Consider the following 16,149-nt stretch of genomic DNA (forward strand, 5'->3'; position numbering starts at 1 on the left):
TGAAGCTTAAAGTGACTACAAACCCAAAATGGGAAGGCAAAAGAGAATTTAGATTACATTTATATCAGAAGTATTAGTAAGCCTCAAAACCTAGTATAAAGTACTTAAGGTGTTTGAAGTATCCTAAGTATATTTTAAAAAAGCACACACAATGAAGTAATTATTTTTAGTCTAATGTAATTATAAAATAAAATATTATTTTCTGCTCCAAAGAACATTCCATCTAAGTATCAGTCAATAGCATCAGTCAGACAAGAATATATGGTTAAGCTCTCAGTGTTTGCATCTGTGAGTTACTATGTATAAGCACTGAGCTCACACAGGCTCGTGCCAGACAGCTCAGCAAGACAAGTTCTACCCTTTCACACTGCAAATGTGAAAACAAAGTAGAATATCTGCCCTTAGTAGGCTGCAGTGCCACTAGCTGAGGAAATATGTCCCAGCAAGTATTACATGCTGCCATATTCTGCCTCTGGTTATATGCTTTTGCCAACTCAGTGACAATATTAACTACAAAGTAATAGAAAGTGACACAAGGATTAAGCATTTTTACAGCTTAGAAAGTAGCGAGCTCACCTAAGAACATTCAGACATTCTAAGCTTAACTAGTCATATCTTGCAGCTGCTAAATGTTCTTACTGCAGAGTACACATATTACACAGCATGCAGGTGGCAGTCACATCCTATCACTACTGTACAAACAGTGCATTAAGCATACACAGTGTGACAGGGAAGTGGAAGACAGCCAGGAATTTCATCTTACCTGGTGCTCTATGCTGCTGCTTCACGGTCTCTTACCATGCTCAGATGTCCTATGCTTTGTATTTGCTTCAGGCCTAGAGCGTCAAAGTGTATCAGTTCTTTTACAAAGCCACATAGCATCAGTATGACATGTGAAACTAGCCAGTTCTACAGCTCCTTACACTTCAAATATTTTCATGATATTGAGCCTTACAATAAAAATGTCATCCAGGGCTGATCTTTAAGCCTTTCTTCATTTAATCAACTCACATACGTCACAGATATTTAACAATAACTGCTGAGATGGGTGAACCAGCTAGCAAAAAAACCTGACCCAACGTGTGTTTGCTCCAAAAGCCTTCCCAACCTTCTCTAAAGGAGATATGACATCAGTGGGGATCTCCTGATTTCCTTGTTTCTCCTTGCTAATTTCTTTGTTGTTGTGCTACTTGCTGATGTTATAAAAAAGCCACCATACCCAACCCCTTCAGCTTAGTTGCCCCTTACAGAAGCCTCAAGAAACTTCTCTGGTAAGGCAGATAGGCAATCACCCAGTGCAAGGGTTAAAGGAAACATATAGGAAGCACAGGCCAGCAATGTATTTACTCTGTAAGTTATATTTCCCTATATTCTCTGTTCTACCACTTCATACTTTCCCTTTTCCACTACATTCCAGGTTTTCTTGCCCTTTATTTTCCGTTCACCTCCTTTTTGCTGACAGACTCCATGCCTATAAGGACTTAGCTTCATATCTTTGTCTTTTAAAGGACGTGTTTAGCACTTACCCATTATTTTGCCTTAGATGTATGCTTAACACTGTCCGCACAGAAGCAAAAGCCCTGTGCAAATACCTTGCTTTCTGTTGCTCTTAATTGCCACCACAGATGACCTTTCAGCCTGAGTTTTGAAGTTCAGTCATGAGATGTATGGTATTTTCCAAGCTATTTGCACATGTTTTAACTGAAGGCTGTGTGTATGTGTATGCAGCCATGGGTCATTACACAAAGTGAAACCACCAGCTGGTGTGTCCTAGGCCACCAAACAGTCACAGCTGATAATGACTCTCCATTATTACTAACCAGGGTCAAATTCATGCCAGTGACCTAGAAGAAAAGGGCTCCATATCTCATTACCAACATTCTAAGCTCTCTAGTTCTACCATCCACTGCATTTTGGTCTTTAAGGAAAACTTTAAGTCACAAAATGAAATTTGGGAAACTAAACTTGTGAAACTAAAAGGCATGCTTTGTATCTTGCCACAATAAAAGCCATTCAGTGCACATGAAATCTTTCCTTTCATAATCTGATAATGCATTCACAGCATACAAATATCTTCTTACATAAAACAGCTGCAAAACGTACGGACATAGGTCTCAAGGTATTTGGTATGATATAGAAACTGTTCAGAGAATAACAGACATTTATAAAACTCCCTAAATACTTTTTTATTTGATAGTCCTTAACTTTTCCTCTGTCTGTCACTCTGGTGTGTTCAGTACACAACAAGATTCATAGAAACCCACAGAGAGCATTTTAACAAACTAGATATTTTGAAGTGTTCCTTGCTTCATGTCAAGTTAAACTGTTTACTGAAATTAAACTTTTAATAATCCCAAGTCATTAGTAAACAGTGCTTGCAAATGTCAAAATGGGATCTCATAATTCGAAAACAGCATTTTTAAGTCTTCCCCCATTTCAAGCTCTTCTGCAGTACCTTTGTTTTCTCTTTTGGGACTTAAAGTAAGTGTTGAAGTGTTTCGGGATATTTAGATATAAAGGACTCAGAGCTGCAGAATAACTCCAATGTTATATTTATTCAGCAAAAAACTGAAAATATATGGTTTGCTTCATTTAAACAACTGATTGCCAGAACACACTTCTTAGGATTCAGTCCTAAAGGGTCTGGGAATATAGGAACTTTACAGCCAAACTAATCTAGCTGAAAGTATACACTCAACTTTTTACCCTCCTTTGCTGATTAACAGTATAGAATCCTGAACTGGAAGTTCTTTCCTATATTGTCTGTACTAACATATAAAACCTTTCTAACATAAATAATCCTAACATTGTCAAAGCACTTATCAAAGTAGGAGAACTGATAGTTCCTAGAATAGCAGTATATCTGTTATTATATAGCAGTATATCATCAGTATATCTGTTGAAATAATGAATCCTAAACATAGACTTGGGTAAGTAAGTAGAGGAATTAATCTTAAATATTTTGTTTGTGAAGAGTACTTCACTCTGCTACTTATTTGGGCTCTTAGAGATTTTATTCCTCCTTTCAGTAAGTTATCGGCCATCTTCAATGCAAAAAAAAATAATAATAAAAGTGTTGAAATATTGTGTCTAAATTTATTTGTTTGCCTGAAATGGGTGGGAAGGGAACAGTGAGAAAAATCGTTGGCTGTGTTATGCTAGGCATGATAGTAGCCTTGCCAAACCCAGGTGTTCAAAAACCAGAAGACAGTTCCCCAAAACACAAAATTGGATCGAACATCACAAGCCTAATATCAATCTGTTTTTCTTTTAATTTACCTTCTGAGACTTAATTTTTAAATGCAAGCTGAGATTCTTTCCTAACCACAGCAGTTTGGAAGCTGTGAGTTTAAGAAAACAATTATGCTGATAACTTCACCTGCCCCTGTCTTTGCCCACCACTTTATTGCTCACAGTCTTCTACACTGAAACAAGGAGTCCAGACAAGCCACCTGGATTCTCTAACAGCCCATGAACCACTGCTGCCAGTTAAAAGGAGCATTAAGTCTTCTTAGTGTTCATGAAGTGATACAAAGAAACACTAATGGCCCAATGAATCTGGTCCTGCACAGCTCAGTAGCAATATCACCTCTTCTTTGTTGCACTAAAGAAAAGCACATCTGTATCTTACAAATATCACGGTGACTTCAAAGCACTGCTTAACTTCTCTCTGGAAACTGCTATAAAAGTGACACTGGTGGTTGTAAAACTATGTTCAGTTTCAGTGTTGCTTCTTTCTTAGTCATTCAATAGTACCGTCACACTGCAGGTCTCTCTGCAGCACGGAATTCCATTAGATGCATTTGCAGATTTGATCTCAGAAATCAATTACTGTGAAGGCTGACAGTGTGACACAGGTTAGCCAAACAAACCCTAGAGGAAGCATTCCTAGGCTAGTAGCCTTCTATCCATGATATAAATCAGATCCCTAAACTAACTGATAACTTCTTCAGTTAAATTCAAGATATTAATAAAAAAAATGTCATTAGTTGGGTTAATCAGAAATTATGTATTTTGTTCTTCTATGAAGGACAATGTGAAGTCTGAATCTAAATTTCCTACATATGGCTTATTTTGCCTCTCTAAGGCTGAGTTGAATAAAAAAGAAGTGTTTCACTTCAGAGCTATTATGTGAGTTCAAAATATGCACCCTCAAGAGCATACATACTTCTGATTATTTCCTAAAAAAAAAAAACAAAACAAAAAAAAAAAAAACAGAAAAAAGGGGAAATGAATGATGATGAAATATTTTAGCACAAAAAGAGTTCACAATTTTTGTTTGTTTGTTTGTTTTTGTCTTTTTTTCTTCAGAAGAAAAGCAGAGCAGGAGATACAGCTGGTGTTCTGGGAGCTACAAGATGGATTTCTTTCTGACATTTTTGTGCTACGTAGTGCTGACTTTGCAAACTGCATTATGATTGTAGACTTCAAAAATGATTTCTGTTTATAATCAGGTTAAATAATTACTGTGTAAAGTAAACAGAAGTCTATCAAAAAAAGCCAAAAAAAAAAAAGTTTTCAATTGAAAAGACAAATTAAGTCAATTGAATTCATGAACAACTCCTGTGTGACTTCTAGGTGATTGAATAAATGAATTAATCTATTTGAAAATAACACATTAAAGATAGTAATTTTGAGTGAATTAACCATAGTTACCTGCTGCTACAGGAACAGTACTGTGTCTGTGTTGGTATGCTTGTATTATCTCACATCACATAATACAAAGCATATCAGAAAGTACTGTGTCTGCTTCGGTGTGCTTGTGTTATCTCATATCACTTAATACAAAGCATATCAATACCATTGAATTCAAAACAATTGAATAAACTGTCTATTATGGTCTATCAGCATAAGGGAAGCATTATAAGACCTAGAGACTGTCCTAGTTTCCAAGTTATTTCCTTGATACAGAACCTGGAAGGAGAGGCAGTGAGAGTATGCTGACATGGGCAAGTCTCCTTGGAACCACTCCTGGGGTAGGTTATTTACAGTGTTCAGGAATCTATCTGATCTCTGAATCTGTTTGTCTAGTTTAGTCTGGTGAGTACACACCTAAGTGGCACACTAGCCTAGTCTAGTATTCAGAAAGCATTACTGTTTTATGTCCTGATCATCCTAAGCTTATGCAACTCTGTTTTCTGTCTTTCCCACTGCCTTCTAAATCTGTTGGCCAATCTCAAAAATTTGATAAAAAAGCAGTGACCTCAAAGATATTAAATTATATCCAGCTACATGAAAACTGATGACTAGATAGATGACTGGCTCATTAAGGGAAAAACTGCAACATGAACTCAAAAGTTCTGTTTTGTCTGGCTTACCGGCTGGACAATCAACACACACACAGCTCGTAAGCAGCCACAAGACGTGCTGCCTCTTGCCCAGCTAGTAATTAGGGATAGCAAAGAGACCTCAGGATACTGTGGGCAATGAGAGAGGACAAGAAGGCACAGATGGAAGATTTGAAGTACTGGATGATAGAATCCTAAGGTGTGTGAGAGGAGGGAGCTAATATCACTATTGTGGAGCCACACAGAGACATAAGATTACGAGGCAGAAGAGTAGGTGTTGGGTGTTATGAGAACATTCTTTGTCACAGGGCTAGTTTGCAGTTGATGGTTATCAATAATGTGCAATTCTTTCTTTTTTGAATCTGTGTGAGTCTGATATCTGTGTTAGATCCTCAGCCTGAATTTCATATACTCAGTTGTAGAAACCAAAGGCAATAAAAGGGATTCAATATTCTTAATTGCAAAAAAACACGTGTAGCTCAAATTAGAAATTTTCCAGTGCAATTCAAACTCTGCACTGACCACACCACATCAACCCTACAAAGTGCACCATTGCATGGGTTTCCTCAAGAACAGGGTTTGGGTCCAGAATATTTTGCAATTTGGGGAGTTTTCACTGGCATTCACTGTTGGTGAAAATCATAGATATACAAGTGGCATAGATTGCCTTCTAGGACGTGTAGATGCTTGAAGTTATGGTGTTTGACATATCAAGAGTATGCTAACAGAATAAAATAGGGACTATAGAATCATAGAATCATCAAGGTTGGAAAAGACCTAAAAGATCATCCAGTCCAACCGTTCACCTATTACCAATAGCTCCCACTAAGCCATGTTCCTCAACACAACAACCGACTACCGTGTGACATGCAACTATGCTCTGTGATAGTATGTTTGAATACTACAGGACTTAAAAAGCTTCACCAATATGTAAATATATATAAAATTATTAAGGTATATGTTATACAGTCTAACTACAGAGGTCACAAATAACCAAATTTCACACCCTTATCTACCACAGCACTGTACATTTCCATGTTATGCTTTACTCTCCCGTAGCGGTGCATATTATCATTGTGACTTTCAGATGTTAGTTTGTAGTGTGTAATGACAACATGCTAGGATCACAAAGGTGGGGCAACATTTTCAGCAGTTACACCTCCTGATACAAAACTTCTATAAAACAATTACTAATGAAATAAGGAAAAGTAAAATAAAATAACAGAATGTTCCTCTTTATCCAAACCTGATGCTGTATCTTCTGCTTTTCCACATCTTGTACATTAGTAACATGAAATGAAAAATATTTTCACAAAACTACTAATGCGGGTGATTTTGTCATAAAGCAAAATAGTAAAAATTAGTTTCAGAGTCTTTTTTTCCTTTCCCTGAAACAAATACCTGCTGCTTTCTAGATTGTGACTTTCAAGGCTTGTCAAGTCTATCACATGGATAAAATATTTGTGTGGGTCTTTGCCAGCTGACAGTTAAAACCAAAACAGGTCATTGTGAAAATGTTTTGCCTGGGTTTTAAAATCAGAGCTAGGGTTAAACTAAAGATTGTACCAACTGTATGTCTTAAACCCATTCATTCCATCTGACCTGCAAGTACACATCTGCTGCATGTTAGCCTTACCCTGCTGTCTGACAGTGGCACACATTTGAATCCTCATCATTTTGATTAAAGACTTGGTTTTGTTAGGATGTCATGTACAGTATATCAAAGGAGATCAGTAACCAGTCTGAAAGTCAGATGACAAAGAAAACAATCAGCACATGCACAGTTAAGCAGAGTTTCTTGAAAAGAAGGCTTAATGTAATGAGTTGTAATTTGGAAAAGTGTCTTAAGTGGTCTCAGTACTCAAAACTCGTGGTGGGCAGTTTCAGATTTTAGAAACAGTTAGGAACTAAGTTTGGATAATCAAAATAAATGTGTTGTCATAGACTCTGTGCTGCTTTAGGTACAAATTGGTCATCTCAGTTAATCCAATTGTAGAGTACTCAGAAGGAATACCCAGGACAGGCAAAGCACAGTATATTTCAAAACATTTGGTAATAATTTTTTAAAGTTATTGGGATTTGTCCAGCTGTTCAGTAAATGAATGGAGATTAGGAAACTGTTTTCTCTTTAATCAATGGGTAATGAAGAGCATTTGTTTCAGACTCGTAAGACTATCTCTGAGACTAACTCTGCCTTTGTTGGGTAGAAATACAGTTTTTTGCCTTAGCACATAAGAAAACTGCTGTTTTCTGCATTTCTGATTGATTTCTGATTTTAACATCTTAGCCTATTATGTTTTCTATTTGTGTTTATTAGTACACATGTGAGTGCATCTGTGCCCATGTGTCAAGATCATTACTAATCATAGTAGTGGCAGAAAAAGAAAACTTCTAAGCCACTGGAAGAGCAATAGCATTCAGTAAGTTCAAGGCCTGCTAGGATTAAGTTTTGGCTGATCTGAGCCACCTGTTTTTCAATTGAATGCAGAAAGATGTGAATACTGTTCTTGAAGAAGAAAGCAAGGATTAGTTAGTCTTGGGAAAGGAGATATCCAAATCTTTGCAGTGTTGGCTGCCAGTCACACCAAAACAAAGTGAAAGGCCCGCTGTTCATAATGGTTTCCTTCTGTATGTCTCCATGTGTTATTTAAAAGGTAAAGATTCTTAAGGAAAACCTTTGTTCACAGATTTGTTTCCCAAGGTATACAAGAAAATTAAACATCTTTCAGTCATCTTTAAAACTCCATGATTAAATTGTCTAAATTGTTTTTAAAAGAGAAATCAGCATTTTTATGATCAGCTGGTCCTTTAGGCTATATTATTTCCGGGTTTCACAAGTGAGTCATAATCACTTGAGCTATCCATTGAAGGATCAGGCTTCCATCCAGTATACATATGGCACTTGTGCCTTAAGGCTTTGGGGTTTAGAGTCTGTAAAGAAATGCAGTCGTGCATAAAGTGGACTACCTGTGACCACAGAACATGCGTTCACTAAAGAACACTTCTGCAAGAGGGAAATAGTGCAGCAGCTGGTAAAGCTGCATCAGGGTGTTTTTGCTTATATGTTAAATGCATTTGGAAGAATAAAGAGCATCTTCTTTAACGCTAAGAAAGACATCACATGAATACTCCTACTAACAGGTAGTTCTGATCTTGAACATATGATTAATGCATTTCCCAGGTTTCCTTTTAAAATCACCCGTGTTGTTTTAATGCAGTCAAGGGAATTCTGTGTTGTATCTTCTGCACTGACATCAGCAGAGAATTTTCCATGGTATGCACTACTTCTGCATGATCTTCAGCAGGAAGCTATTCTTTGGTCCTGTAAGTCATGTGCTATTTATTATAGAACACGGACAGGAGATGGTATTTTCACAAGCAAGTATGTGAATGCAAACCACAATTTCTTTTGACTTTTAGTAAAACTCACCTAAAGCATTCAGGTACTTTGAAAATTTTGGCAACGGACTTTTGAAAGCTTTTGAAAGAGCACGTTACAATCCAGTAGTTCGTCTTTTTGAAAGAACTCGTTCCTTTTGATATTCATTCCCACTGTAACTTTGGGCCAAGGATAACATTTCCTAACCCATCTGAGTTCACTTTATAAATGTTAAATTATCAATAGAACCATAGTGGGATTTCATTGCAAAGATCAGATCAATGTATAACATTGTATATGTTATGTATAACACATAACTGTAAGAAAATGTAGATTGCTATGCAGGTGAGCTCATCATATCATAATTGACTTCTAACTTGTCTTCCTTTTATAGGATTCACCACTCCTCAAAATGTCCAAGTCCTTAGACCAGGATCCAGGATGGTATCAGTACATTATCTTTTTTTTTTTTTTTTTAGTGCTCTTTTAAGCTATTGACTTGAGTCACTGGAGTAAACTTTTTTATCTAGCAAAGCTCCCTTTGCAGTATATTAGAAAAGAATTAAGGTGATCTTCATTGCAATGGACAGTATCAGACATTATAATGCAGTTGAGACCTCTGTTACTGACTGTAGCAAAGGTACATGAATTAATCCTTTTCTCTTCCCTCTCAGCTTTTTCTTTCTTCAGAGTGACTTGGATCAGATGTTTGCATTCTGGAACATCCCTTCAACAACTCCCAACTTCTTTTTTTCCAGGTTTCTTCTTCCTTTCCCAGGCCATTGGACAGGATTTTATATATAAGATCTTTTTCAACTATTCATCTACTTTGGTATTAATACATGGATAAATCACAGATTGCTTGTAAGAATTTCTGAAAATCTGCAAATGCAGTACCAAATTCATAGTCGTTTTGCTGTTTTACTTCCATTGGCGTACAAAAGACATTTTCATACTTCTTAGCTATCCAATAAGTATCTCCTCTACATCAACACTGAACATGTGGTACCACAGCTGTACGATGTTTAGCAAGTTGTAAAATACTTTAGGAATTTAAGATCCTATAACAACAAACATGCTATTTATCATTAACAAAATGGACCAACACTGGAAGAAACAAAGGTCCTCATGAGATTTGTCTATTATGTGTAGTTTTCTATTATTTATTTGTTTATTTGTCTTTTGTGTCAGAAAAAGCACTACTCCTTAGGTAGCAACTTTGTGGAAGCCCAGTTAGAACACGAGCCTTCAAACTTGTGTGCTAATTCTCTTATCTGGTGCTTAGCCAGTAGATGGGGCTAGTAAGGTCACATGAATGAAGGAGAGGAAGAGCGTAATTTGAAAAACGAATGAAACATTTTAAGTAGCAAAAGAAAGAAGTTTGTTTCACGGCTTAGAAGAGATTTGGATGCATTTAAAAATACAATAATCTATTTTTTAAAACCAGCATAGACGTGGTGGGGAATAAGCTAGAGTTATTGAACATATTCATTTCTTATGAAAGGTGCTTGCCTTTCCAATCGTATTGCCTGGAATAAATCTCTCCTAAACAATTAGTCTCATTTATGTCAGTGTCATACTTTAAAAGTAAAATCTCCTATGAAAAAAGAAAAAAAGAAAGAAAAACTAAAGTTATCGTGATTGAACGCTCAGTACTAAATCAGTGTAATTTCAGCGTTTTGAATTGCCATGAGAATAGCTGAGTTCCCATCAAGTTAAGTCTTGCATAGATAGCAGTGCCTCTCATTTCCTAATGGTGCTGCCATCATTCCCTTCCCTGTTGACTATTGTTCAGGTATAATTAGAATGTGCCTGCAGATATTCCATTAAATGCCTAGCTTCTGTCTGTAAATTACATGCATTGTAAAGCTTATGAACTGATTCGTGAGTTAAAAATTCACAGAAGAATTCGGAGTAAAAAGCTAAGGCATGACAATATTATTTTTCAGTAAATAAAAATAAGAAAGACAGCTGCCATTTTGGTTACTTAAAATTGAGATTTTGGCCCTTTTCTCCAGCTCAGACGAACCTGCCTTTCAAACAAAGGACAAGTGAGCATTGCCTGAAGGCTGCCAGTTTGCAAGCAACACAGCCAGTGAGCAATTTATTTATTAAGGGCACAGGAGACAGGTCATTCAGCTGCACATTTGGCTCAGGCACAAATCCCAAAGAATGCTGTTAAGGATCTCAAGTTTTCTTGAATTGCTCCAGACCTTACCCAAACTATATTGCTGGAGCAGTTTTGTTGCTGAAGTTGACTTGACCAGTGGTACAAGCAGAAGAGGTTTCTATCTCTAAGAAAAAACAAAACAAAACACCAAAAACAAACCCCACCAAAGTTCATCTGCCCACAGATGTGAAATTGCACAGGACATTGAAGAAAACATATATAAAAGGCAGAGGAGAAAAGAGTGAAGTCATCCTGCAGCCTTGTCTGTCTTTTTATCACTTAGCTTGTTTATTAGTTTTCCACATACCTTACGTCTGGAAGGTTGGGGTTAATACCAGCTGAAGGGTATGTTGCCCACTAAGCATTCAGACTGCCCAGATTTGTCCTTTTATAAGATTTATAAGATTTAACCTATCAAATATGTTACATGAATTCTGAAAAGTTTAAATTCTGGATCTAAAGTTTTTCCCTAACTTCAAAATAATTGGCTTTCTTACCTCAATTAGTTTTTGTACATTCAGATGGGCTGAGATAGAGAATTTAATCCAATCAATCTGGAAATAGCAAACTATCAGACATAAGACCAAGCCGCAACTTTTCAATAGCGTACTACTTTTTGCCTTACTCTAGAGCTGAGAAACATGGAAATGCTGGTACTGGTACATCAAAGCATTGGAAAAATTTAATCAACGGCACCTTCAAGCTATTATGCATATCAAGTGGCAAGATAAAATCATGAATAACAAAGTTCTGCAAAGTGGTTGCACAAACATTGTTGAAGCAATCTTATAAAAGTGCAGTTTGCTGGACTGGACATGTCCTCTGCACCGAGGACACCAAGCTCCCAAAGGAAAAAAACGTGTAGTAAACTTTTAATGTGTGAAAGATCAAGAGACTGACTGAGGTAGAAGTAAAAAGATGCCCTGGAAAAAAAGAAAAAAGAACCTCACCCATTGTGACACAGGTAGCAACACATGTGGCAAACAAAACATGTTGGCTGTTGGCGAGGCCTATTAACATCTGCTGCAGAAAGCCTGGAAGAAACACATGCAAGCCAAGAGGAGAATAGGGTAACTGGCAAGCAGAGAGAGTGTGAGAGAGGGAGCATGTGCAGAGAAGCTGCAGAAGCGGACAGTAAAACTGATCCCAACGTACAGATGTTGATGCCATGCAAACTTTGCTGCTTCATCTCCAGAACAACAGGCATCTACTGATGATGACAACTTCACATTTGGACCTCCATGCCAAGCCCTAACAACCTAAAAAAGCCAGCTCCATTAAAAAATGTGGGTGGGGTGAACTACATGGGAAAGTGGCAATCATGAAAATGATCCATAAGGAAGTATGTTTCATGCTTCTGAAAAGACTTGGCAATAAGCAATAGGGGATTTTCTGATTAGGGAAAGGTCCTTGTACTAAAACAAAAGAACAAAAAACAAAAAAACAAATCAGAGAGAGAGCATCTACACAGCAGATTTGAGAGAGAAAAGGTTCAAAATAATCAATTTTTATAAAAGACGTGATTTATTTTTTTAAGTTTATTCCATCTTTCCCTGGCAATGCCAGCGACTTTTCCTTGTTACTGAGCTTCAGAGACGTTTACTTGCACAGGAGACATGAAAGGACATTAAGTTCACGTCACATCTGTGAACATGTTGCCATGTCAACAGGCAATACTTTGTGGCTTAATTATTGATTGACTCATGTTCCTTTAGGACATAACACAAGCAATAACAGCACACTGAGCAGCTTTTCTAACTTAGATACCTATTTATACCATACAAGAGGTGTGGCACTTCAAACCTAAGTATGGCTAATGTCTAAATTAGAGTCATATTATAAAAGACCCTACTACAGTCATCTTGCAGGAAGAAAGTGATGGTCTCACACTTAATTACATTAATCACATTGATGAAGAACTAGGATTAGAGCTGTTGTCTTCAAGATCAAAATCTCTGTCCTGCACAACTCAAGCTAAAGAAGAGCTCTTTTAGGTAATGAGTGGATTAGTTCCTGCAGTCACTCAGTCATTCAACACGTTAGACATAGCAACAAGAACAATTTATTTCCAGGCACTAGCTGTGAGGTAAGGAAACGTATGGATTTACAGTGTGTAAACTAATCCCTGTTAACTATTCTCATGAACACTGTTCTCTTGTGCTGGGTAGGGGGGTTTCTTATCTCCCTTTCATTGAGCAGCAAGCTACCTGTAATTACTTTTACCAAGATGCAAGAGAATGTACAGTTAAATCACAGGTTAAAGTACTACAGATTCAGCACCCTCACAGGTATTTCTTCCTGTATCTATGTGCCAGTTATGTGTCTACACGCACAAAGTAAGCAGACTATAATCAGGTAGAGAGGAGTGCTGAAAACTGGTTCCAAAACCACTTAGTGAAGTGTGGAGAAGAAAAGCAAAATTTGGAGAGAGAGATACTATTTTTACCATGATAGATCCAAATCCAATTCATTTCACAGCACAGTAAACTAGGATTATCTATGCAGAAGTCTTAGGAAGTCCCCTTTGCAGGAATCATTTCAGATCCTGCATTGGAAGCGTAGTCAGGCAGGATTCTTAGGCACTCAAAAAATAAAGCAATAGGATAAGAAAGCTTCCAGAAAGCCAAAGGCATGTAAGAATGTAAAATGGATCTCTAGGCTAAAACTCTTATTTTTGTTTCTTTCTATTGATTTTTTATTTTTTTTTTAACAGTTATTGGCAATGCCTTGGAAAATTTTACCTACCACTTAAGATTTTAAACTTAGTATGCTGGGAAGTGGATGTACAGAGTGAGTTAGCCAGCATCTTGGAATATCCTTTTGATGTGTGTGGTCATGCTCACATCTTGCAAAGTTTAGTATTTCAAACCCAGGTTGTACACATAGTGATTCTCACACTCAATTTATCACTGCTGTACCGTTATCTATATGCTATAGGTCCAAAAAAAGCACTCTTTGCCACTTGGTTCTTTTATGATAATTTAGAAACACTTCAGATGTGGTTGTAGCTTAGAAAGTCATATTTGAACCAAGCAAGTTTCAATTAGGAATGTTGCACCATTTGTTGCAAGGTGTTTTTATACCATAGAATGCTAACTGTTCTAAATATATATGTACATATATATATGTCACTTCTTACAACTGCATATCAAATTTATGCTGCAATATGCACTTGTACAATAAATTTTACATCTCTATTTTGGTTAGAATGTGTATTTATTTAGAAATACGGATTCTACTTTGTTGCTCAGTTTGCCCAGACCTCAGAACCTCCTCTACATGATCAGGAAACAGAATACTTCCCATCTACTTGTGTTCTATATTGTCTACATGGCTGCAGACTCCTAACATACACAGTACTTTGCACACTGAGTCTACAAATCCTATTAGGAGTTCTTAGTACTACAAATGAATGATAATGAGCCTATTATTGTCCCCAAAGAGTTAGGTTTATATAAACCACTTATGTAAGCAAGTAATTCTGACACAACAGAAGTGCTGCAGCCTTGGACATTCTGTTTCTGCTAGTCCATAAAAATGGTATTTCAGCTCCTAATTGTTGTTGCTTAGAACTACTTTTCAATTTAAGGAGCAAACTTTTCTCCTGCCCTTTTACTCCCCTCTCTTTAAGCATTAATCTCTGGGGTAAAGCATTGTTAAATGACTCCTAAAAATCTAAAAATGCAATGTCCACTCTATGCCCTATCTTGGCTGTGTTATCTTCAAAGAGCTTCAGAAGACTAGTGAAGCATGCCTTCTTTTTTCCTAAACCATGTGTGTACAACTAATCAAACTGAAGGATGCTTTTACTTGATACTCCTTCTCCTAATCTGTTAAAATTCTTTCAAACATCTTCCCTACAGATGAAATTAACCCAACTAGTCTGTAACTCCATGTGCTAAAACCTTTACTACATGAAGTTCAAAGCTAAAGAAAATAATGATACAGAAGAGCATATAATTTCTGAAGGCTTGACATATACAGCTTGCACAGCTGTTACAGGGCCAGAAAAGTCTTTGTTTGCCTCAGAGCACGTTACCTGAATCACCATGTAATAGTGACTCAAACTTTCTTCTTTCTAAACACTGGAATTACACTGACCACTGCTTAGCTTTGGGGGAGTCCTCACACTGCCTGGAGTTTCTCTGTATGGATGTAGAGAAGCATACAAGGAGTCTCATTCATAATTTGTGTAGCCGGAAGAAAGCAAAATTCCAAACTTCTCTTGCTATTTTAGTTACAGACATTGTCATTGGAAAGGAAAAGAGCTGTAGACCTGGTGTAGACCCAGCAGCAGACATGTGAAATGCTTCTTGCCACATTCTCTGGATTGATAGAGGTTGACATTATCCCCCATAGATAATATCCTTGAGAAGAATATGCAGATATTTATACACCTTAATGAAAGGTAGCATTCATTAATACTTTCTTTGTCACACCACATTTTTCCATCTTCTGTAATGACCAATGTACAGAGTAACAATGCTACTGCCAGCTACAGAATAACAAACCAACCATTTGTTATTTCATGAAGATCCCAATTTCACCATTGTCACTAATATTTAAAGTCCCATAGACTGCAGGACTTCTCTGCTGGCTTACAACAGACTCTGTAGCTGGAATGACATTACTAATCCATTGTTTAGCTGAATGACAACACAACTTCACTCATTCACTGAACAGTGAAGGTATGAAAGGAAACAAGATGAACCAGAAGTTAAACAGCATGCTATCACTTACAACTATATGCTTAGATTGTTTATTTCTTTACAGTTGGTCACACATCCATCGTCTCTGCTAGCTGCAGAGAGCCAAAATGCCAGAAATGCAAAATTGTATGAGATCACCTTGGCAATAGTTAAGTTTTCTACTTAGGGAAGGTCTCATTGCAGCTTTTTAGGATTTAAAGGGACCTTATAAAAAAAGATAGAGACAGACTTCTTCCATGGTGATAGTGATAGGAGTAGGAGGAATGGTTTTAAACTAAAGAGGAGAGATTTGTATTAAAAGCAGGAAATTCTTTACTCAGAGGGCAGTGATGCCCAGGTTGCCCACAGAAGTTGTGGATGCCCCAACCCTGCAGGCATTTAAAGCCAGGCTGGATGGAGCCCTTGGAAGCCTGAGCTGGTGAGGGGAAACCATGTAACCACATCCATCGTACAGGGGTTAGGACTAAATGAACAGCATCTTCCAACCCAAGCCATTTTATGATTCTTTGATTCTATGATTTTAACACACTTGTTCATTCTATTTATTTGCTAATTTATACATAAAAAATCTTAAATATTCCTCTAACAAAGTTTCATGCAAGA

This window comes from Excalfactoria chinensis, chromosome 10 (genome assembly GCF_039878825.1).
Source record: "Excalfactoria chinensis isolate bCotChi1 chromosome 10, bCotChi1.hap2, whole genome shotgun sequence".
Classification (NCBI taxonomy): domain Eukaryota; kingdom Metazoa; phylum Chordata; class Aves; order Galliformes; family Phasianidae; genus Excalfactoria; species Excalfactoria chinensis.